The sequence below is a fragment of the Protopterus annectens genome, chromosome 6.part0 (genome assembly GCF_019279795.1).
Source record: "Protopterus annectens isolate FY-2018-M chromosome 6.part0, PAN1.0, whole genome shotgun sequence".
Taxonomy (NCBI): Eukaryota; Metazoa; Chordata; order Ceratodontiformes; family Protopteridae; genus Protopterus; species Protopterus annectens.
Genome location: NC_056737.1, coordinates 614,911,494 through 614,934,100, shown reverse-complemented (window position 1 = coordinate 614,934,100; position 22,607 = coordinate 614,911,494). Strand labels below are relative to the sequence as shown.

The window sequence follows — 22,607 nt, the reverse complement described above, 5'->3', positions numbered from 1 at the left end:
TTAAATGGTGGAAGTTAAAAAAGGGTGATTGTGAAGTGGAGTTTAGAGAAGAGTTAAGACAGGCACTGGAAGGCAGTGGAGAGTTACCGAATAGCTGGGTAACTACAGCAGAACTAGTAAGGGAGACTGCTAGAAAGGTGCTTGATGTGACATCTGGACAGAGGAAGGAGGACAAGGAGACCTGGTGGTGGAATGAGGAAGTACAGGAGAGTATACAGAGGAAGAGGCTGGCGAAGAAGTGGGATTGTCAAAGAGATGAAGAAAGTAGACATGAGTATAAGGAGATGAGGTGCATGGCAAAGAGAGAGGTGGCGAAAGCTAAGGATAAGGCGTATGGAGAGTTGTATGAGAGATTGGGCACTAAAGAGGGAGAAAAGGACCTGTACTGATTGGCTAGACAGAGGGACAGAGCTGGGAAAGATGTACAGCAAGTAAGGGTGATAAAGGATAGTGAGGGAAAGGTACTCACAAGAGAGGAGAGTGTGTTGAGTAGATGGAAAGAGTATTTTGAGAGGCTGATGAATGAAGAGAATGAGAGAGAGAGAAGGTTGGATGATCAGGAAGTGAAACACATTAGCAAGGAGGAAGTAAGGACAGCTATGAAGAGGATGAAGAATGGAAAGGCTGTTGGCCCAGATGACATCCCAATGGAAACATGGAGGTGCTTAGGAGAATGGCAGTGGAATTTTTAACTAGATTGTTTAATGAAATTTTGGAAAGTCAGAGGATGCCTGAGGAGTGGAGAAAAAGTGTTTTGGTACCTATCTTTAAGAATAAGGTTGATGTGCAGAGCTGCAGTAACTACAGAGGGATAAAATTGATCAGTCACAGCTTGAAGTTACGGGAGAGGGTAGTAGAAGCTAGGTTAAGAATGGAGGTGATGATTAGTGATCAGCAGTATGGTTTCATACCCTCTGCCTCTGCTCTCCAGGAAAGAGCACTACAGATGCGATGTTTGCTCTGAGAGTGTTATTGGAGAAATACAGAGAAGGTCAGAAGGAGTTGCATTGTGTCTTTGTAGACTTGGAGAAAGCATATGACAGAGTGCCTAGAGAAGAGTTGTGGTATTGTATGAGGACGTCGGGAGTGGCAGGGACTTATGTAAGAGTGTTACAGGATATGTACAAGGGTATTGTGACAGTGGTGAGGACTGCAGTGGGAGTGACAGATCCGTTTAAGGTGGAGGTGGGATTACATCAAGGATCAGCTCTGAGTCCTTTCTTATTTGCAGTGGTGATGGACAGGTTGACAGATGAGATCAGACAGGAGGCCCCGTGGACTATGATGTTTGCAGATGACATTGTGATCTGTAGTGAGAGTAGGAATCGGGTTGAGGAGACTCTGGAGAGGTGGAGGTATGCTCTAGAGAGCAGAGGAATGAAGGTCAGCAGGGCTAAGACAAGAATATATGTGTGTAAATGAGAGGGAGGGTAGAGGAATGGTGAGGATGCAGGGAGTAGAGTTGGTAAAGGTGGACGAGTTTAAGTACTTGGGATCAACAGTTCAGAGTAATGGTGAATGTGGAAGAGAGGTGAAGTAGAGAGTACAGGCAGGGTGGAATGGGTGTAGAAGAGTGTCAGGAGTGATTTGTGACAGACGGGTACCAGTAAGAGTGAAAGGGAAGGTCTACAAGACAGTAGTGAGACCAACTATGTTATATGTGTTGGAGACAGTGGCATTGACAAAAAGGCAGGAGTCAGAGCTGGATGTGGCAGAGTTAAAGATGTTAAGATTTGCACTCGGTGTAACTAAGATGGATAGGATTAGGAATCAGTATATTAGAGGGTCAGCTCATGTTGGACAGTTTGGAGACAAAGCAAGAGAGACGAGATTGCGTTGGTTTGGATGTGCTGAGGAGGGATGATGGGTATATTGGGAAAAAGATGCTAAGGATGAAGCTGCCAGGTAAGAGGAAAAGAGGAAGGCCTAAGATAAGGTTTATGGACGTGGTGACAGAGGACATGCAGGCGGTTGGTGTGACAGAGCAAGATGCAGAGGATAGGAAGAAATGGAAAGAGTTGATCCGCTGTGGCGACCCCTAACAGGAAAAGCCGAAAGATGATGATGATTTTATATATATATATATATATATATATATATATATACATACAGATATATAAAATAAAATATTAATTACATTCAGATACGACACCGATAGACATTACTTATAAACCACCTAATCTGAAGTAGTGTCCTTCATTTGGTCTTCAACCTGTGGGTTACAGATCCATACCGGATCCGACACGGCCACATCACCAGCATCTGATCCGAGCTCTCAGCTCTTCCCCTTACCTGTAATGCCCCCCATCTCCCTTCTCCCCCCAGATCATATTTGCTGCTGGAAAGCTAGCATCATGGTCTGGGTTTTCAACTAATCGTTTGCTATTATAAGTGTTTTTTTTGGGGGGGTACTTTTCGCTTTGTTCTTCTCCAATTTTCTTTCACCTCCCCGCACAGTCGTTGTGTAAAAAAAAAAGTCCTCTCCCTATACAACGGTTTTTGCCTTTTTGGGAAGTCAGTTCGAGAGACCTTGGTCCAGAGTGAGAAGGACAGGAAAGCACTGTCTGCCATCGGGATCTGCTTCTCCTCCTCTCAAAGATCCTTTTCCAGTAATCAGTGAGGGACAAAGAAAATGTGGTTCTGAAAGTCTCAGGCATTTTCCTGGGACAGTTAGGACTCTCCTTCCCCCAGAGGCAGAAGGGGTTATGACAGAAGCTGCCCTAGAGGCAGAGGGGGTCCAAGGAATTTTGGGTTCTGAGAACCGTTCTCAGACAGACTCGCGCAGCAGCCCTGAAGGGGCTGCCCAGCTGCTGCTCTCAGGAGGCAGTCAGAGGGTGCCTATCACTACACCCAGTGGCATGGGAGTCCATAACAATAGACCATTTGGTGTTGCAAATCATATCCAGCGGATGTTCTTCGTGTTTCACTGTTGCAGTCTTTACATTTGGGTAATCTGCTGGCAGGCTGCCCTCATTCGGCCTGATTAACAAAGTCTTGGGTCCTGCGTTGGTTGCTGTCCCTTCTTCCATGACATCAGGTCATCAGGGGTATAAATCATGCAGCCGATGCCATTACATCAGTCTTTCTTGCCATGCGGTGCCCAAAGCAAAAGCAGTTTGCAAGTGCTGGTCGGCCGACTCCTGAAATTTTCATTTTTCAGTTTCAGAACCGAAGTCTTCAACTTAAAGCTAAGTACCCCGTTGGGGAAACTTTTTCTTGCTCCTTACCGATGTCGGATTGTGTCTTTCGGCTTTTCCCGGTTAGGGGTCGCCACAGCGGAACTCCGGTCCGCTAATGATTGGCAGTAGAGTTTTTACCTGCTGGTTTGCCAGGCCTAACGCACAACCTTCAGTGAAGGAAGGCCCATTTATGCATGTCGCCACACAGAAGACGATCTAACTGAGAATCGAACGGGCAACGGCCAACTGTGAGACGACAACGTTACTGCAGCACCACCACCGCAGTACATTACTTGTGGAAAGCAAATACCTCAAAGATTTTCATTTGTACTGTATTCCTTGCCTAGGCCCTGACCACGACGTACCTTGCTGCCAGTTTTGTGCTTTATTTAATCAGCGCACTATCTGTATTCAGTACATTTTTGCCTCTAAATATTTTGGTTCTTGGTTTAATTATCTAGAAATGTCATCAGTTAGCCGTCCGACTACCGGGATTCCGAAAAAAACGCAAAGATAAAGACTGAAACAGGCCGCCGAGGTCCGAAACTGCCGACGACGCTTCTAAGCCAGTCGCCAGTTCACCGCTACTCACTGAGGTGCTTTCGCAGCCCCTGATACCCGCTACTTTTGATTCGCAGGCCTCTGCTGAGACCCATTCAGAGTCCGGTATGCCGCAAGATGCTTCAGCTATGGAACCTGCGGATGTCTCTACCTTGGATGGGTCCGGAGTTGCTGTGCAGGCACTGGCTTCTGAGGGTGTATTCAGGCCTACAGACTTGCATATTAAATCGACACCGCCTTCATTGTTAAAGCCTAAATCTCGTTCTATGTGTAACAAAACCGATGCCCAGGCCACATGTTCAAGTCCCTATGCCTAAAAAAACAAATAATCAAAATGGCTGAAGATCTAATTAATCTAATCAGGGGTAGTCAACCCCCACCTCTGAGGCCTATGCCTGAGCTTGATTATGAATCTTCTGATCAGGATACTGTTTCTTCTGTCTCTTCTAATGACCCGGATTTGTCCATACCTACTTATGAGGATTCTGATGCAGAGGATTCCATTCCCTCTGCTTCCCCTCCTGAGGATTTTTCTTTTGGAGAAACTTTACATACTTTAAGGGAGCATTTCCACTGGGAAAATCAGGAATTTTTTGATTCAAAAAAGAGGTTTAGGGATTTCCTTCTTTTACCTCATCATAGGCCTTTGGCTATACCTCCTGTACTAGACATTGTTGATGATGTGTTCTCGGAATCCAGTTTGGCCCCTGATTCCCTGCTTCTGGCTCCTAGTAAACTTGACAGATACTACAGGGTTCCTGAGTCCCACAAGTTCCTTTTCAAAAATCCTACCCCTTCTGATAGAGATTCCAGGCCGCTGGATGGATGGGGTAAAAAGGTTTATACTTCTGCAACCTTGGCAATCAGAGCTTTAAACTGCCAATTTCATATGTTAAAATATCAACAACATATTATTGGACTGCTTAAACAGAAAATCATGTTGATTCCTGATTGTGTGGAAAATAAAGATTTACAGGATTTAATGCATTCTGCTGAACAAGTTGGAAAACATACTTTGCAATGTTGTTTTGATTCTTTATAGGCCTCCTGCAGGGCTGCTATTATTGGGTGTGTGCTTAGAAGGCATGCTTAGCTTAAGGAGCAATCTTTGCCTGATCATGTTAACGCTAAATTGTTGGATGGATGCTCCTTTAAATCAGGATCACTTGTTTGGCAATAAGGCTGAAGAAGTTCTAAAAAAGATGGAAGATCATGCTAAATCTATGCAAACTGTTAAAGATTGCTTACAAGTGCAACCTCCAAGATTTAGTAGGCACTAGCCTACTAAGAATTGGTCTTTTCCAGCCCCCTCTAGATCCTCTCAAGCCAAACCCAGACACAGCAAAAATCCCAGGTTTCAGTCCCAGGGGACTCTCAGAACTAAGCATTGGGGCCCTCCACTTCGAAATCTGGAAATAACAACACACCTCCCTATGGTAAACAGTCTCAATGACTTCTTTTTAACAGTACCAAGCACTTACCTTTTAACCACCCCTTTGGGGGGAAAGATTGCTTTTCTTGCAAAGAACTGGGAACTCATAACCCAGGACAAATGGGTTTTAAATATAGTGTCCCAGGGATACAGATTTCATTTCCACATGTTGCCAACACCAAACGGGTGGCCAGACCTGCCCCCAAATCAGTGGACAGAGGCTCAAAAACAAGTACTTTCCCTCTTAAACATGAGGGCTATTCAGCTGGTACCAGAAGAAGGAAAAGGACAAGGTTTCTTTTCCAGGCTTTTTCTGGTACCCAGAAAAGACAAATCATGGTGTCCAATCCTGGACCTGTCTACTCTAAACACCTTTCTGGAAATTCCAAAATTCAAGATGCTGACTCTTCACTAGTTACTTCCTATGCTAGGCAAAGATGCCTGGTTGGCAACTCTATATTTAAAAGAAGCATACCTGCACATCCCAATTAGGGAATCTTGCAGAAGATACCTACACTTCAAAGCTGGCTACTTGCATTATCAGTTCTCTGCACTGCCCTTTGGCTTGTCTACTGCACCCAGGGTATTCACAAAGTGCCTGGCTCCAGTTATTGCTTTTTGCAGGCAAATAAATATTCAAATATATCTATACCTTGACGATTGTCTAATTCAGGCAGAAAACCAGGACATACTTCTAAATCATCTGGCATTTATAAAAAGGGTTCTGACTTGTCTGGGGTACCCCATAAACGAAAATAAATCACAACTGGTACCCTGTCAACAGATTACATTCCTTTGCGCAAGCTTGAATACAACTGTCCAGATGACTTTCCTCACACAAGAGAATTAAATTCATTTGCTAACTTGCTTCAAATAAGTGGCTACAAAAACCCTGCTATCTGCAAGACAAATACTGCAAGCCTTGGGGTTCATGGCCTCCTGAATTCTTCTAATTCCATATGCAAGACTGCATATGAGGAAACTACAGTGGTACTTAAAAAGTCTATGTAGTCAACATTGTCGCAGCCTGGAAACAATGATTCCTATCATACCTTGCCTACGCCCGGAGTTCCTTTGGTGGGCAGAGGCCTGCCACCAGAACAAGGGACTGCCATTCATACTACCCCCTGCCACCCAAACCCTAACTACAGATGCATCAGACTATGCATGGGGGGCTCAACTGGCAGGGAAGTGCATTCAAGGCAAATGGAACCCAAATCAAATGCACCTACATATCAAGCAAAAAGAAATGTTAGCTGTACAGAATGCTCTGACAGCCTTCAAGGGCTACATTCTTCCAGGACAACTAATGGTAAAGACGGACAACACCACCGTTATGTGGTACATAAACAAGTAGGGGGTACACATTCCTAGCCCCCCTGCAGACTAGCCATGGCATTGTGGGACACAGCCTTGCGCTACCAAGTGCCACTTACAAGCTCAATTACTGCCAGGAAAATTGAACACACTGGCAGATGGACTAAGCAGAAAACTCATGGACCCACACGAGTGGCAACTGGAACCACGGATTTTCAACATGTTGACAAACAAATGAGGAAGGCCAGACATAGATCTGTTTGCCTCCCCCCAGAACTACCAGTTGGACAACTTTTGTACAAGGACTCCCCACAAACAAGCATGGAACGTGGATGCTCTCTCCTTCAGCTGGAAAAACCTATCAGTCTATGCCTTTCCCCCTCTGCCTCTGCTCTCCAAAGTTCTGCTGAAAGTCAAACAGGACAAACCAAGGATGATTTTGATTGCTCCAGACTGGTCATGCCAACACTGGTACCCAATCCTGCGCAGTGTGTCGCACGTATCTCCATGGCACCTGCCTCAGACCCCTTCTCTGCTGTCTCAGCAGGAGAACCAAATTTTGCACCCTCAGCTTCCAACATTGAACCTTGCAGCCTGGCTAATCACTTAAATTCACCCTTACCATCCCTCAGCAAGCCTGTGATGGATGTTATCTTGGAGGCTAGAAGACCTAGTACTAGAAAATCTTATGCTGACAAATGGAAAAGATTCTGGGTTTGGAACCAATCTTTAGGGATGAGCACAGCAGCGCCCAATTTACCTCAGATTTTGCAATACTTAACTGAGATGCTTCACAAGGGCTTGTCTTTTTCCTCTATTAAAATGTATGCCTCAGCTATTTCAGCTCACTATAACACAGAACCACCCCTCTTCTCTCATCCTCTGCTCAAGCAGTATCTCAGAGGGGCAAAGAACTTGAGACCACCCAGGAGAGCTCCTGCCCCTGTCTGGGACCTTAACTTTGTTTTGGAGAAGCTCACTCCACCTCCTTTCGAGCCAGCTGGTACTGCAGACTTAAAACTTCTTTCTTGGAAAACAGCCTTCCTTTTAGCAATTACTTCAGCTAGAAGGATATGCCCAAGGTGGTTTCTAGTGTGGCTCTTAATCAGTCCATTCATTTGCCAACCTTCTTTCCCAATCCACAGAACAAAGGGGAATGGATTCTGCATTCCTTGGATGTGCACAGGCAACTTAGATTCTACTTGGTCAGGACTAAATCTCGAAGAAAATCTGAACAATTGCTGGTAGCATTTGCTGCAGGGGCAGAGGGGAAGGCTATTTCAAAACAAACCATTTCCAAATGGATAAGCCATTGCATTAATTTCTGCTATAAGCACCATGGAAAACCTATCCCCCAGGGGATCAGATCTCACTCCACCAGGGCTGCATCTACTTCTGCAGCCTTTCTCAGAGGTGATCCTACCAGGGATATTCTAGAAGCTGCTACCTGGAGTTCTGTTCATACTTTCACCAAGCATGATCGTTTACCAATTTTCTCTAAAGCCAGAGCTGGCTTTGCCACTGCTGTCTTGCTGGGCCTTATAGCTGGCCCTAATACTGTATATACTCCTCCTCCCAACCATAGCTTTGGGAATCTACCCAAATGTATTGACTGCAACAGTGAAACACGAAGAACATAGTACAGTTGTGTACACTTACCATAAATGTAGATGTTCAAATGTATTCACTGTTGCAGTCCTGGTCACCCTCCCTCCTGCCCCCTATTTTTCTTTGGCTATACCTCTACTTTCCTTTACTATGCTTAAAAGCCTTTTTGGTGTATTTGCTTTTGGTTGGAGGTATAATTTTGTGTTTTTAATTTTATTTGCTCCCCATTAGGTGGGCACCTGACATCTGGGGCAAGAAAAACTGATGTAATGGCGTTGGCTGCATGTTTTATACCCCTGACGACCTGATGTCATGGAAGAAGGAAACAAACGAAGGCTCAAGGACACAAAGTCTCCAAAGCGAAAAAAAGTAAAAACATGTTTATTACTTTGCATCTAAACAGTATGATACAAAAATAAACGGATAAGCGCTTTTCGTCTTAATTTAGAAGACTTCTTCAGGAGGTCTGAAGAAGTCTTCTAAATTAAGACAAAAAGCGCGTATCCGTTTATTTTTGTATCATACTGTTTAGTTGCAAAGTAATAAACCTGTTTTTACTTTTTTTGCTTTGGAGACTTTGTGTCCTTGAGCCTTCATTTGTTTCCTGAGTTGTAGTTTGGATTTGTTTGTTTGGATTACACAGTCATGGAAGAAGGGACAGCAAACCAATGCAAGACCCAAGACTTTGTTAATCAGGCCGACTGAGGGCAACCTGCCAGCAGATTACCCAAATGTAATGACTGCAACAGTGAATACACTCGAATAACTACATTTATGGTAAGTGTACACAACTGTACTTTATTCCATCCCGTTCACCGAACCATTGCTACCACCAAGGCACCTCCCTGACGTCCCACCCGCCCAAATGGAGGAAGCAGCACTAGAGATAGAAAAGCTGCTAAGAAAACGAGTCATTCGACATGTCCCCCTAGACCAATCCAGATCAGGCATTTATTCTAGGTTCTTTTTGTACCAAAGAAAACGATGGACCTAAGACTCATTCTGGATCTATTCACCTTGAACCTGTCAGTAGCCATGGTGAAATTCTGGATGGTCACTCTTCAATCCATCTTGCCCTACCTGCAGGCAAACGATTGAATGTGCTCGATAGACCTTCAGGAAGCATACTACCATATCAAGCTGGACAGGCGCTCTTGGAGGTTCCTCCACTTCAGGCTAGGAGCCAGTCATTATCAGTTCAGAGCCCTGCCCTTTGGTCTCACCACAGCCCCCCCAGAGTGTTCACCAAGGTGATGGTAGTAGCAGCAGCTCATCTGAGGCTTCAGGGGATTCAGGTCTTTCCTTACCTGGACAATTGTCTCCTTGTTGTCCCCTCCAAGCAGCAACTTTGCCAGTCCAGGGATTATTTCCAATCTTTAGCTCAAAGACTGGGCATCACCATGAATCTCAAGAAATCATCGCTGAGCCCAGTTCAGACCTTAGACTTCACTGGGGCTCGGTTGGACATTATCCAGATGAAAGTGTTCCTTACTCCAGACAGGATGTACAGCCTGAAGCTACACGTGCTGTACATTTTGCAAGTCCAATTTCTGACAGCAGAAATGTTTCTGAGGGCACTAGGGTCGATGACAGCCACAATCAATTTTCTACCCTTGGCACGCCTTCATGTGCGGATTCTTCAGTGGACTCTTGCTGTTCAGTGGTCTCTTTTAGATTTGCCTTTGTTTCAACTGGTGCGAATCTCCCAAGTGTGCAAAGACTGTCTTCGGTGGTGGATTCATTCCCCAGATCTAGTCAGGGGACGTCCCTTGCTTTCACCCTTTCCCAAGGCCATGGTGACCGTGGATGCCTCCCAGCTAGGGTGGGGGGGGGCATTGCTTGGGCAGGATGGTCCAAGGCACATGGTCACCATCCGAGCCCAATTTACATATCAATGTCCTGGAGATGAGAGTGGTGCTTTTGGAGTTGCAGGAACTTCATGCCCATCTTCTTCTAGGGAAGATTGCTCTTCAGACAGACAGCATGTCAGTGGTCTGGTATATCAACAAATGGGGGAATCAGATTTTACTCCCTTTGTCATGATGCCATGAGAGTGTGGGAATGGACAATTTCCACCAGCCTTTTTCTGGTGGCAGTGCACATTCCGGGTGCTCTGTCATTTTGAAGGACAGGCTCAGCAGGTCTCTCCTGATGCCTTATGAGTGGTCTCTGAATCCTTCAGTGGCGGAGCAGATCTTTCTAAAGTGGGGTCAGCCTTAGTGCGATCTCTTTGCATATCCTTCCAAAGAAAAATGAAGCAAGTTCTCCGCTCTGAACCCCCCCTTAGGAGGAAGCCCCCAGAGGCGCTCTGGTTCATGCTTTGCCTCCCGGACTACTTTATGCTTATCCACCTCTGCCCTTTATATCAAAGTTTCTTCAGAAAGCACACAGGCTGGGGAGCTTGGTGATCCTCATTGCCCCATTCTGGCCTCGCCAAGTCTGGTTCCCATTGCTTTGGTCTCATCTAGTAGTCCCACCTTGGACTCTGGATCCAGTTTCGGATCTTATTTCCCCATCCTGAGAGATCCCTCATCCAGACCTGCTCAGTCTGAAGCTCACAGCTTGGCTGCTCCAGTTCCCATGATTATTAGGACTCTCAGTTTATCTTCCCCAGTTAAAAATATTCTGGTGGCAGCTCAGAAGTCTTCAATCAGAAAAGTATACCGTAGTAAATGGAAACATTTCACAATATGGGCTTCGCAGCAAGCATTGGATCTTTTTACTGCTCCAGTATCTGTGGTATTGGAATTATTGGCGAGTATTTTTCAGCAGGGTGCAAGTCCTTCCACTGTCAGTCAACTGGCCACTATCTCAAATTTTCATGTGGGAGAAAACTTGAATTCCTTGGCCTCAGCTAAACTTTGCAAGACCTTCCTTAAAGGTACCCTTCGCCTGAGACCCCCGGTGAAGAATCCTACACTGCCGTGGGACCTTACTTTAGTGCTTCAGGCTTTAGTCTCACCCCCTTTTGAACCTGCAGCTTCAGTGAATTTGCAGCATCTATCTTGGAAGATGGCTTTCTTGCCATTACCTCTTCCAGGAGAGTGTCAGAACTCCAAGCTCTGTCTATCAAGGTCCCTTACATGATCTTTCACAAGGATTAGGGTATCTTTGTATACCAACCCCTCCTTTCTTCCAAAGGTGGTGTCAGAAGCAAATATAAATCAGACAATCAATCTCCCAGGCTTCTTTCCATATTTCCAAAACAAAGGAGAATATAAGTTACACTTACTAGATGTGCGTAGACAATAATGGTTCTATATGCACAGAAAAAAAGCCTTTTGAAAGTCTGACCAGTTTGTTTTTTTTTCTTACTCTAGACCCTTCCTAGGCAAACTGATATATATGGTTACAATTGCCCCGTGGATCACCCAATGCATTTTTCTGGCATACTCTGTTAGGGGACTTTCCCCTCCAGGAGAAGTAAAAGCACATTCTACCAGATCCATGGCTACTTCAGCAGCCTTCTGGTCTAGGGTATCATTGGATGATATTTGTTCAGCAGCTATGTGGTCCTCATCTCATACCTTCATTTCTCATTACAAACTGGGCATAATTTCCAGGAACAGAGCATCTTTAGGCTCTGCAGTGCTCTGGAATATCCCTCCATGCAGGCCTTCCAGGTGCAAAGTAGCTGGGGACTCTGTCCCACAGGTTGAAGATCAAATGAAGTCAACTACTTCAGATAAAGAATTTATGTACTCACCATAACGGTCCATCTAAGCAGTTGTACTTCATTTGTCTTTAACCATCCCCCCTTCCTCCCCCCCCTACCTTGTTACTGTGATACTGGCTATATGAGTGGAAGATGTTCTCATCAGGGTTACCTTAGGCCATGCTTTGGCTCCGGTTTGTGCCGTGCCAGTTGTGCTAAGGTCTTGTTGGGTCCGGTATATGCTAGGTATAGGGCAGCAAACTCGATCTGAAGGGAGGAAGAAGACATGGGCCATTATGTGTAAGGAGAGGAGCTGAGAGCTCGGATCAGATGCTGGCGATGTGGCCGTGTCAGATCCAGTATGGATCCGTAACCCACAGGTTGAAGTACAACTACTCAGATGGAACAATATGGTGAGTACATAGCTTCTTTTTATGCTTATTTTTATTAATTCATAATAACCAAGCATATGATCCTCATGCAGCTTACCAAATCACCTTATTAGCTTGCCCTTTATCTTTGACTTCCATCTCCTACTTACACCACCACAAACTTCATGTGGCTTCTTCAATCCCTGCAAAGTCATATGTGCTGTCAGCAACACCTCCATACCAGCCAGTCGTACACCACAAAACCTTCCTTACATGCCCATCAAACACTCGCATACTACTGTCTGTTCTACATAACCCACAAAAACTCCCCAAATCACTGTATAATACTTCTAAGGAGGACTATTAAACCCAGGTCAGGCCCCAACCCCCTCTAATCGTGATCATTGCATAAAACATGCGCAACAAAATAGACCAAATTAATGCCCTCCTTTCACAGTGCAACCCAGATATTTTAGCAATCACAGAATAATGGCTGAAACTAGGCAACCCTTGCATTAATTACTTCTTTCCCTACTATGATTACAGCCTGGTTGCCAGACCATGGATTCCAGACCAGGAACAAGTAAAGGAGGAGGAGCCTCCTCATCCCTCATCTTCAAATCACACTTAAAGGTACAACTCATTGTTCAAGCTAATCCTCTCTCTGACTCTACTCTAGATTGGGTACTAGTCACCATATCCACAAAACACAACAAATGGCCATAGGCATACCTTCCCCTCCCTCTTCTACAGAGAAATTCAAAAACCTTTTTCAAGGCATTAAATTCACAACACCAAAGATATACACAGTGTCATACTGCCTGGGGATTTCAGCTTCAACCCACTCGGTCCCATCCTTGATGATATCTCATACATCCTCACAGACTACATCCTATCCTAAGTAGTCCAACAGCAAACTCTTTCAGACCTCAAAACAAACAAACAACCACTGCTTATTAGACCTAATAATCATTAACATCCCCTCTTTTGTCACAGACATTGCCATTCATCCACTTATGTTCAAACACTTTTGCCCAGTAAGTTTATTAAATCTCGCTTGCCAAAAAACTCCCCATCATCTACTTTCTTTCAGTGCAAAATCTGACTCTAGTATCAAAAAGCTGAACATAATTCTCAACAACGTAATGTGGTCATACCTTCAAAGCATAACTGATGCTAACCTTGCAATTGAATCACTTGCCAAACCCTCTTACATCTACAAAGTACATGCTTTCCACTGATTACTAGACTGTACAAATCCAAAAAAAGAATGCCTGGCTAATCAACGAACTGAAAACCCTATTTAAACTCTGAGATGAAACCTATCACAGTTTGAAGACCAGCCCAAATGCAGATACAAGATATAACTTTGTGCAGTTTAGGAATCTAGCAAGTCCTGAACAGTTCTGGAGAGAAGTAAACATGCTAGCAGGTAGGAACAAATCTGTAACTCCAAACAACTCTGCACCCACATTTCCCCCAGCTTCCTCTCAGAATTCAGCAAGCTTCTACTAGTTCTCTCAAACACCCTCACTACCTCATAAACCTTCCCCGTATATTCCTCAGTTGTAATTTAAATTTATCACAGTCAAACACACATGCAACCTGTTCTTGAACAGTTAAGTTTGACAGTTCACCTGGAGCAGAAAGAATCCATTCCTGGTTCATCTGTCACTACAGAGACCACATCACAACCCCTCTTCAACACATCTACAACCTTTGCTTAACACAAACACTTTCCCATACATAATGGAGAGTTGTAATGGTTAACCCATTTCCAAAACAGTGCAACCTCTCCAGATTCTCCCAGTACAACCCAATCTTCATCCTCTCCACTCTCGATAAAATCCTAGAAAAAAATTCACTTCAACCTTCTGTCTAACAAACATCACTGATTCTGGCCTGTACATAGCACTTCAACTGCCATGGTCACTTACCAATATAATCCTACTAGGAGTAGATAAAAGACAACCTACAGGTGCTATTTTATTGACCTCTCCAGCACATTTAACCTTGTTGAACACAGTGTGCTGTTAGCTCACTATTTCCATATCAAACTATATTCTTCACTTTCACTATTGGCCATTCTGAAACAAATTGTTCCAGATTCATTCTATCTGAACTACTTTTCTCCATTTATATCAACAGCTTCTGTTAGACCTTCCCCACTTCCTTCTACTTTATGTTGATGCCATGGTCCTATTCCACTCAGATTATTCCCTTGCAGTATTACAAAAACAACTACAATCTGACTTGTTACCTTAATCTACTGGCTCAACAAGAAAACACTACTTAAAGCATTTAAAACAAAACCAGTGCTTTTCAGAATCAAACACAAACTGCACAAACTCACAAATACATTACAAATAGCAAGCCAGAATAATATTACTGTAGAAACCACTATATCATTCAAATATCTAGGCCTCTGGCTAGACCTGTCCCTTAACATTACCCACCATGTAGAAAACACCAAAAAGAAAATAAACTCACTTCTGTTATGGGACAACAAAATCTCTGCTTCCTCTCGAAAGCTTCAGAAGTAGCAGTAGGGAAAGTTATCCTACTCACCCAGTTAGAATATGGCTTTCCATTAATTATATATGCTTTAAAGAGAAATTGACTGCTACTTCAAAGTCTCCCTGGTAGAACCTGCCGATTCATCACTCTGTCTCCAAAAGAGCACCACTGCAAAACAGTACAAAAACAACTACCTGTCATAAAAAGCTGACCTTCTCTTATGTTCACAGCTGTTCAAATTGTTATGCAACCATGCTTCATCTCCCTTGCAGCCAAATTTATAAGTGCCCCTGTCCCACCCCCCACCCCCATCCCATGACCTCGGGAATCCTGATCACTGAGGACTTTCACTATAAGCTCTTAAAAAAAAAAAAAAAAACTCCAAATCCCTGCTTTTCCATATTGGATCTTAAACTATGGTAATTCCTCCCCTTCCATATTAAAAAAAGCATCCTCATATCTATACTTCTAGGCACAGTTAAGTAAGAATCCCTAGGATACAGCAAAATGTCAGTATCCTACTTCTAACCACTTAACCTAATCACACCTCACTTGTACTCTCACACACCTTCAATTACACTTTGACTTTCTAACACAACACTCATCTTTGTTGGAGTAGATTTAGATCTCTGGCTTTAGTGTCAGCTGGACAGTCTGACTTATTTAGGTATAAGAGTTCTTGGACTACTGGATCCCTTGTGGACCTATAAGCAAGACATAAATCATCTCTAAGGAGTCTATAAAGCCTCCAATCTTTCCTTGTGGTCAGACCTTTTTGGCCCCTTACCTTTTTCATTACAAACTAATGGGGTCTTTCCAATTGCTTGATATGTTTGGTAAGGTACATACCAAAGGGAGCATTGTATTCAATGATGGGTCAAATCAATCTACAAGGAGGTCAGGACTTTTTTGATCTGGAAAAATACCTTTTGCTCTAAGCAGTGCAAGATAAAAGGATTTCCTAACCACTGTTGCAGCATGATGGTCAAATGTAAGAGAGCTGTCCACCCAGGTATCCATGTCTCTCACGAGCTTTTCATTTTGAAGTGGTATATTATCTGTGCTGTAAGCTGGAGCTAGGAGGTATTTACCAAGTGAAATAGTGTTGCACTTTTTGCCAGTGAGCTAGAGCCCATTTTTAGTATACCATCTGTTAATAAGGGTAAGCTACTGGAGTGCTTGTATGTTAGAGGAGGACGAGATGATTACTCACAGCCTACAATAATCTGCAAATGTTGTTAACCAAAGAAAACCTTTTTCATAAGTGGAGATCTGAGAAGTAGGTGTCAAACACCAGAACCCCACTGTTCACCTTCATGGGCTTAGAGGACCCCCCCCCCCCCGAATCTTACAGTGTGAATCCTGTCTCTAAACCAGTTTACTGTTTGTTTAACTACAGACAGATCAGTTTGGAGCTCCTTCATCTTGTTTGTTTTATTTTATTTGCATGTAGTGTTGTATCAAATGCCTTGGTAAAGCCAAGGTACACCGTGTGGACAGCTTATCCACAATCTACACCCTGAGTAACTTTCGCAGAGAAGTTTACAAAAATCATTGAACAGAATCTAACCATAACAAAATCAAACCACTAGGGGTCAAGTCCGATAAAATTTGTGAAATCATAATTAATTAGGTCAGGCATGTTATGTTCAATGAGCTTGTATTTAAGACTTGGTAGGCTGAAGAGGTTGTAGTTCACAGTTTCTGTGATGGGTTCACCCTTATGAAATGGCATCACAACAGCTGTTCACTACTCCTGTAGGACAAAGCCAGTTGCTAGGAGAAGGTTGAAGAGGTTGAGAAGTGGGCTGCTAGTGCTATTAGGCAGCCGAATAGTTAATAAGTCCCATGGATGAGGTAGGTATTCTTAGTTGAATAGAGTACCTTCAATACATAAAAAACTAAAAAAAAAAAAAAAAACCTCTCCGGAGACCAGTATCAAAACTTCAAAGAACCAAATAAATACTCCAAAAAGGTACTGAAGGGTACAGCAGAAACATCCACAACGGAACTCCAACAATTATAAACAAAAATGAACTTTATTACAAAAAAAAAAAACGCTTAACTTATTCACCGCGTTTCTCATCCATATCAACAAGATTTCATCAGACAAACTACACCCTAGATTTTCACTTCAGTTTATAACATTCTTAGTAAAGTAATTACCATTGAATCTCAGTTGAATAGTTAATAACAATTACTTCACAATAAAACGTTTCAGAAGGATATTGTAATTAATATATTCCTATTTTGCCCTACCTATAAAAACCTGTAACTATATAAAACTGTGTGTGGAAAGAATATGTAAAAAAAATCTTTAAACTGTGTGTGTGGAAAGAATATGTAAAAAAAAAAAAAAAAAAAAAAAATTCAAGATTTTTTACATATTCTTTTCACACACACAGTTTATATGTTTATAGTTTTTTATAGGTAGGGCACAACAGGAATATATTAATTACAATATATTTGTGGAAGGTTTTATTGTGTAGTAATTGATATTAATTATTCAGTTGATATTAAATTGAAATTACCTAACTAAGAATGTTATAAATGAAGTGAAAATCTAGGGTGTAGTTTATCTGAAGTCTGATTGATATGGATGAGAAATGTAGTGAATAAGTTAAGCGTTTTTTTTTTTTTGTTTTGTTTGTTTTTTTTGTAATAAAGTTTGTTTTTGTTTATAATTGTTGGAATTCCATTGTGGTTGCTTCTGCTGTACCCCTCAGTACCTTTTTGGAGTATTTATTACCTTCAATGCATGGTGTCGTGATTCCATCAGGGAAAAGGTTTGGAGTTGATGCTTCTGTGGTGAAACCGGCTCTAAATTTCTTTGCCTGTATTTTGTCAATATCCACTGTATCCTGAGCAGTTTGTACCATTATGAATAAGCTTGAAGCAATGCTGTGTTATTTTTTAGTTTTTATGAAAAAACTAAAAGATTTGTAGATGTCTTTAGGTTCTGTAGCCAGTCTGAGTTCATGGGATGAATTCATTTTTCTTGCATCCTTTTTATTTTCTTGTTTAGCTTTTTGATGTTCTCCTTAATTTGTGAGTCATTTATTTTATTATATTTGTTTAGGAGATCATTCCTTTTATTACACAGTTTATTAATGTTCAAGGACCATCATGCTCTCCATTTGCTTTGATCTACTTGGGTCTGACAGTTTAATACAGTTATTCAGGTGCACGTTGAATTTTTCTGCATAACTCTTTTTAGTATAGACATTATGGATAATACCATTGCACTCAATATTAGAGACTTCATCATAGAATTGTAGGAGATTTGAACATTTTAAGTCCTTGAATATTGTAATAATTGATTCTAGTGGTTTGGAGTTTCTGAGGGGGCAGTTGATCAGTGAGGGAAGGATATCTTGGGGATAGTACGTACAGGTGCTAAGTTTAAGACTAGGTCAAGTATATTTTGTTCTCTAGTAGAGGCTTAAACAATATGATTAAGAGTGTTTTTGTTTATGAAATCCAAGACTTTTGTGCTTATTCTGTGTTAGTGGTATAGGTCCCCAGATAATCGTTAGGTAGTTAAGATCACCAAGGATAACCGCATTCCTAAGTATGGGGAGTTCATCAAGACTATTTAGGAACGTTGAGGGATTTTTCTGCAGATATGGAGGAGTTCTGTAGCATGCTGTAAACTCATAGCTGATCTTATTTAGAGTGGTTTGAATCTCAATATCAGATTGAGAGTCTCTAGGTATCTGTGTTGATGTAATGTGGTCTCTAACAAATTATGGCTACACCTCCACAGTTCCTTTCTGCTCTAGACTGAGTAGTGAGCAAAATACCCAGGTATTGAGGGAGTTCTGTCTGGACACTTAAACCAGATTTCTGTAACAACACATATGAGTATGCTCAAAATGCAGGATGCAGGTCCAACAGTTTGTTGTTTAGACTTATAGCATTAAGTAGAGCCACCTTTATATAGTCTAATGATTGCTTTGTTTTAGGAAGTTAAGTTGGGAGGTTTATAAGCTGGACCTTGCCCAAACAATGGCAGAAGGGGGCTTGCAGAAGCTTTCGCCAATATGCAGAAACCTTGGGATGAAAAGTACAGATCATCCCTGGCAAAGCAATAAACGATTGTCAAGCATCTCATCCCATGCTGGCACAATACTGAATCCCCTTAGAATGACACCATGTGATTAGAGAATTGGTAAAAACAGTCATCTTTTCTTTGCATTATTTTGGGTGATGGAAGGATTCTGATCAGTACTAAGGTCTAGCCTGCATTTGTGATATTCATGGAGAGCTCTGTCATGTGTCCCTCTCTATATTCCTCAGGATTATGCACACCTGGTCATTTACCCCCTATGCCGGCCACCACCATGCTCTATTCATGGCTGTGTGGTTTGTGTGTCATAAGGGCCCTTATAACAAGTGAGACAGCTCACTGTCATCTTGCTTTTTTCCAACCCTGTGAGTGTGGCTTTCATGTCCCTAACTATGGAGTCACCAATCACTAGTGCTTTTCTGTTTGTGTTTGAAGATGGCTTTGCTGCAATTGGTCTAGGTTGTGCCACTACCTCGTGACTCTCAGATGTGTTGTCTTTAACAATGTTACAGTGTTTGGTTTACTGTGGGCCTTGTACGTAGTAGTCTGTTGTGGCTTGGGCAAGGATTTTTTTTAGTGCCTCATAATATGATAATACAGTCTGTGTGGAGAGTGTGGTGCAGGTGAGTGATAACAGGAATTGTTTGTGAGAGTGTGGCCTTGCATTTGGCTAGATTCTTGTATTTCTCACAAGTAGACAATGAAGAGTTAAGTAAGCGATCATTATCTGTGAGCATCAGGCAGTTTCTACATTACTTGAGTGTTATAAGGCTGACAACAGAGGATAGATTAGTTTGCAGACCTTTTGACCAAGAGTGTGTGGTGTGTTGGTAAAGTGTTTCAGTTCCCCGGTTAAAGTATTTATTAAAAAATAGCAAATGTAAATTAATTAAAGTTTAATCACAAAGTTAACTGTATGCAGTCTGTATTCTAGTCTAGCAAAGCAATAAGGACAATTTGTTGGATGAATAAGGGAGGATACTACCTTTTTGTCTTCTAGTTGAGGTATTGGGGTAAATATATTACATGTAGATAATTGAATGTAGTTCAAGCACCAAAACCAGGTAAGCAGTAAATAATTGGTCGAAGACTGGCTTTGAGATTCGGTTTACAGCTGCAAAGATGTACTACAGCTTAACATTGCTGTTTATGTAGCTGTAATTGGAAGGGGGAATTGATTAAGGTTCCACAGAGAGAGTTTGAAACTGAAAGTGCCTGCCTCTGCCAAATACAGCATTGTGGTGCTGTCATCCAGTTTTAAGCTGAGTAGACAAAGTGAAAGAATCAGTAAAAGCAGTTAGAGCTCTAACCAGTAATGCCCACTCCTCAGTAACAGCAGCACACTATCCTCTTATCAGTGAATAATCACTACTGCCTCCAACAAGTTCTCACCCAGACTAGAAAAACAGCTGAGATGGTAATACATTGTAAGATTGTGTAAAAATGGGGAAAAACGAGGAAAGCTGCAGGGAAAAACTTTGTTTACAAAAATGGAGATGTTATCTAGTTAATTTAACAAGGGAGAATACTCACTATAACAAAGTGGAGCATCTATTAATCACACAAATAGCCAGGTAGCTAAAAGCACACAATACAGGCTATTACAACTGAACTGCAGTTTTCTGTAAAAAAAAATGATAAAGTATAAAATTGCAGGGAGAGCATTTTGTTTAAATTGAAAGGGGTGCAATTTGATGGTCTTTACAGCTAGGCAACTGTTCAAGACTCATAGCTGGCAACTTTAACCTAATACTAAAAATGATGTAAAATTAAATAAAATGAGCAGTAAAGGTACAAAAAACATCACAATTAACAAGCACAGCCAAAATAAATACTTAGCCTGCTTTTTATATGGAGTTTAAGCTTGAAAATGCCAGAAAAACTCTTGTCAGCACATGTTCTCCATCTCAACTTCCCTGAAGTATTGGGAAAGATACAGGCAAAATGGCTACAGGTACTTTTAAGATTAGTAGACAAAAGAAAGCAGTTAGATTCCAGCCAGTAATGCCCACCCCTCAGAAACACTAGTAAATTATTCCCTGCCTCTGAATAATCACTGCTGTCCTCAGCAAATTTATACCCAGACCAAAAAAAAATTTAAACTGTATTTTAATATGAGTAAATATAAAACTGGAGTAAAGAGTTGAAAATCACAGGGTAAATGCTTTGTTTAGGAAACTAAAGATGTTGGATGATATCTAATGAATTAACAAGGGAGAACTCACTAACAACACAGAGGATTGGTTAATCACACAAACACCATGTGACTGTAATATGCACAATATAGCTGTTAGTCATAAAGTGTAAAATCACAGGGAGAATACTTGGGAGTGGAGTCTGGTACTCTAGCGTCCAGATGGCTGTTAAAGACACAAAACCAGCAAATTTAACCAAACTGTAAAAAAAAAAAAAAAAAAAAAAAAAAAAAAAAAAAAGTTTATAAAATTCAATAAGCAGTAAAAGTATAGAAAACACCAAATGACTACATGTGCAGCTCTAATAAGCACTTATCTTATGCTTTTATGTGGAGTTTAAGCTTGAAAATGCCATTATGTCATAATAGATTTTACATTAGCCATCTGTATTTGCCCTATCAGTGTTCCCCGTGTTGTGTTCTGTACAGTTTTCTGTCTCGCAGTGCTTATATTGTATCTGCTGATTTCCTAATCCTAGACACTTAACGGTGTTTCTGTTCATTCATCTAAAGTAATGTCTCCTAGATAGTGATTGAAATTAGTAATTTGGGATCAGAACATTACTTTAGTCAACTATATTAATTAATGAGTTAATTAACAAACAGAGTTCTGCTTTGGCTTTCCTTAAATAGTTCATTAAGAGGGTTCAGCTTCTCTTTCCACATTTGAAAACCTTTTTTCCTCTTTAGGGCCTGTACTTTATAACTGACAGGCTTGCCCATCCTTCATTCAAACCAACTTGTATCTTTTGGCTTTTCCCGGTTGGTTGTATCTTTTGGCTTTTCCCGGTTGGGGTCGCCACAGTGGAACTCCGGTCCGCTAATGATTGGCAGTTGATTTTTACGTGCCGAGTTGCCAGCCCTGACGCACAACCTTCAACGAAGGTACGCCCATTCATGCATGTCTCCACGCAGAAGACGCTGTAGCTGAGAATCGAACCGGACAGCGTCTTACTGAGAGGCGACAACGGTACCGCAGCACCACCACAGCGGTCCTTCATTCAAACCAACTAGTTTTGCAAATTTCAAATTTTTAAGTTCATCTTAAGGAGGAGCTTTTTCTGCAGCCATTATATTTGCTTGTAGGATACCAGAAGTGCAGGTCATTATTTGCTGGAAATGCTATTTGGCCTTTCATAACTGATGTATAGCTGTCTTGACTAATGTGTTTTTTCATGAAAGTAGTTTCTGAACTGTTCTACAACCAAGTTATTTGCCTCCTTGTTTTCTTTCTTGGTTGAATCCAGGAGATGGAGAAAGAGAGAGAGTGAAAGAACATTTCAGATACTTGATTTGCGCAGCCATCTTAGATTGTACCTGAGGAAGGTTAGTGAGCTTAGGAATACATACCTGTTGATTGTCAGCTTTGTTGTGGATACAGAGGGGGGGCTATCTTGTAACTAAGCAAATGCTGTTCATGCAGATTGGTTGCTGCTCTGTCTTCTGCTACTGTGTGGGTAACCACCATTAAAAATAAAATTTTGTCCGACATTTCCTTAGTGGCATGCCTGTTTCAAGACTACATTCATTGTGGACATTTGTGTCATTGCCAGTGCATTGTAGGTTCACAGTTTTCCCAAACATTATTGCTTGGACAATTATTTTCTTCAGTTGGACCTCTTTTGGACTCTGGATTCAGACTCCTTGCCTTTAGACCTTCCTCTAGCTATTGCTTTCAGTAGGATCTAGTTTATACTGCATGTG

At 41.8% G+C, this 22,607-nt stretch overlaps 1 protein-coding gene across 1 annotated transcript in view; it reads left to right on the top strand.

The window, feature by feature from the left end:
* The window catches only part of NEMF (nuclear export mediator factor), a 1,922,187-nt gene that overhangs the window by 528,187 nt on the left and 1,371,393 nt on the right, over positions 1–22,607 (top strand). The gene's annotated exons all lie outside the window — the stretch shown is intronic.